This window comes from Montipora foliosa, chromosome 11, assembly GCF_036669935.1.
Source record: "Montipora foliosa isolate CH-2021 chromosome 11, ASM3666993v2, whole genome shotgun sequence".
Classification (NCBI taxonomy): Eukaryota; Metazoa; Cnidaria; class Anthozoa; order Scleractinia; family Acroporidae; genus Montipora; species Montipora foliosa.
The window spans coordinates 26,328,729-26,331,977 of NC_090879.1; positions in this window are offsets into that span (position 1 = coordinate 26,328,729).

Sequence of the window (3,249 nt, forward strand, 5' to 3'; positions counted from 1 at the left end):
CGTAGATAAGCCCCTCCGAATATAAGCCCCTCCAAAAATAAGCCCCTCGAAAAAGGCTCGAATATAAGCCCCGGGGCTTATTTTCGGAATTTTACGGTATTTGTTGTGACGGTTATTTGGAGTCCATGTACCCTTTTTCTTTTTCTTAAAGTTAGGAAAGTTAGATTTCTTGATTAAAGATAGCTTATTGGCAGTTTACCAGTCATAAACATTAGAAAGTCCAACATTATCTATGGTTTCAAGTGACTTAAGATTTCTGTCAGCATACAGGATATGAGTGTCATCAGCGAAAAGAGTAGAACTTTAGTTGGTCAGCAATATTAGATATATCATTTATATAAACTAAACATAGCAGAGGTCTCAGTACCGACCCCTGAGGGACTCCTTACAAAATTGCAGTTTCCTTTTTAGAAATATTTTTAGCACCAATTTGTGTTGTTTGCTGACGACCCATATGAAGAAAACAAGTCATTTATTACTCCTGGCACTCCATAATGATGCAATTTCAAGTTACTTAGTAATATTCGGTGATCTACAAAGGCCTTTCACAGGTCTATAAAAATCCCACATAAGCACAGTTTTCCATCCATGTTAGTTTCAATTTGATTAATTATGTCCAAAAGAACATGTTCACTAGATCTTAATTTTTTTGCGAAAACCATCATAAATCATGAAGAATATTGTGTTGCTCAAGAAAGCATGAGACGATAATACATTATTTTTTTCAAAAATAAGGTTAAAAACAGAAAGCAGTGATATTGCTCATAATTAGATGGATCAGATTCGTCATCACTTTTATATATTGGGATTACTTTAGCAAGTTTAAGTTTGGAAGGATATACGCCGTTTTCAAGTGATTTGTTTATGAGCAAGGATAAAGGTTAACGTTAGCTAACAATATGTGTAGCCGATCTTAGAATAATATAGTCCGAATGCTCTATTTAGTGGAGTGGTCATTATCTCAAGTTCTATCTCAGGAGGCCAGACAGGGTTGAAAAAGAATGAACCAGCAAATTTCAACTTTGGTAAGATATTCTGTGGATTGTTTAGGTGGATTTGGCATTTTAGAAGCCAAATTGTATCCTATGGATGAAAAATACTTCTTATGTCAGGAAAGTCAAAAGGATTGTGTGATATTTGATTTGTCTTCGGACATTTGAGGGCAGTTATATCCTTACGGGCTTTGTTTTCTCTACCTAAAAGACTGTTCTTTCCCTCCCATATTTTCTTAGCATTACTGAAATTTTCCTGAACTGAATACTTGTGGAAATACCTTTTCTTGCTAATTCGCGAAAGCATCGAAATTGTATTGCGGTAGATCTTATGGGAGGCAGTCGGTTCACCAGAACAATATTGAAAGAAGCAGGAAAATTTGAATCCTATCGAGGTAAGTGTTCCATAACGTTCAGTCAGATCTACTCTATAGTGCTTCCAAAAAGCGTCTGTCGCAGTTTTTACTGATTTCTTACTGTCTCTTCTTACTACTCTGTAGTTCACGAGGACCTCACTGGGTCACTTTCTTTTTCGGTCTTTATCCACTCCTTGAATAACTTTTTCTTCCCTCTTTAGGCCTCGTTCACTTTGTCATTTCACAAGGGTATTTCTCCTGACCTTTTCTATTCCCTAAAACTAATTACATGTATATGTTTCTGATGCCCGGCAAACTTTCCTACAGGGATACATCGTCTTCCTCACCGATAGATCGCTGCCTTGACTGAGTTCAAACTTGTCAAGTATTTCGGCAACGTCTTTCTCAAACTCCCTCCGCACTTCATCATCCTGAGGGTTTGCTTTCCACTGACTCCGCCGTCGGTTCAATTGAACGGAACGACTGGGCGATGATCCGTATCGAAGCAAACAATTGGGATGGCCCGAGCGTCTCTGATATTGTTCGCGGGATTCTATCCTGATAGAGCCGGCGTGCAGTCTAAAACTATGCAATTACAATTCATTCCTGACTTTGGAATCACTGGAGTAAACTTAAGGACACATTACCAAACCAAGCTCTCCTGAAATAAACAGACACTAAACTCAAACTCGAACCGAGCATGTTAGCGAACTACACTCCACAGAAAGAATACATGACGAATTACCCGAGAACTACATCAGTCGTCTTAGGCTTAACAATAGTCTGTATAGTATACAGCCTTTCATCAGTCCTGAAATACTTGAAGAATTAGCTCTGAGGTTTGGCAGAAAAGGTAAAACGAGTGTATTTTACCAGCTCACTGACTGACTGACTTACTGACTTACTGACTTACATACTTACTTACTTACTTACTTACTTACTTACTTACTTACTTACTTATTTACTTACTTACTTACTTACTTACTTACTTACTTTCTTACCTACTTACTTATTTGCTTGCTTGCTTGCTTGCTTGCTTGCTTGCTTACTTGCTTGCTTGCTTGCTTGCTTGCTTGCTTGCTTGCTTGCTTGCTTGCTTGCTTACTTACTTACTTACTTACTTACTTACTTACTTACTTACTTACTTGCTTGCTTACTTACTTGATAATTGCTTGCTTACTTATTTACCGAGCAACCGAACCGTGGTAAACCTTGATCATACATAATTTCCTCCCACTAACGAGTCACAGAGCCGCCGAGCTTAAAAAAACTGTTGAATGACAGAAAAGAAATACAACGAAAAGGAAATAGAAGCATGGATGGACACAAATAGACAAGATTGAAACGGATTTCATTTGGGTAATCGGCCCAACGTTTTTCAAGTTTTCAAATCGCCTGAATAAAGATCGGTTTCGCTCAGAATCATCTTGTTTGTGATGGAACGATAATTTTATCAGTAAAGGAATTCCACGTTACCATTTTCGAGTTTTTGAAACTCGTGATTAAGTAACCATTTCCCCTTAACAGCCCAAATAACGTGACATAGCCCCTTTAAGCGAATGATGGGCCGTCTACTTTAAGCACTTCCGTAGGACCTGGTGGTGGTGACCACTTCAAGGAGTGAATCATGTATGATAACTCTTCGTTTGGACTTGACAGACTATCTGTCCCTATTCTTCGCTTTACAGGGTCAAAAAATATATATAATGCAAAAGGCGAAGGCGATTAAACAAAAAACTGAAATGTACTTTTTGCTATAGTCTCTTCAGTAAATTTGAAGTTTAAAGTTCGTTGTAACCTACATGAAAAGTACTGTTTAATCTTGAACATGTTTAAAGCCAGCTTTTAACAGCTTTAAAAAGTGAAAGAATCAGAAGAATCGTGATTTTGCCACTGATTTC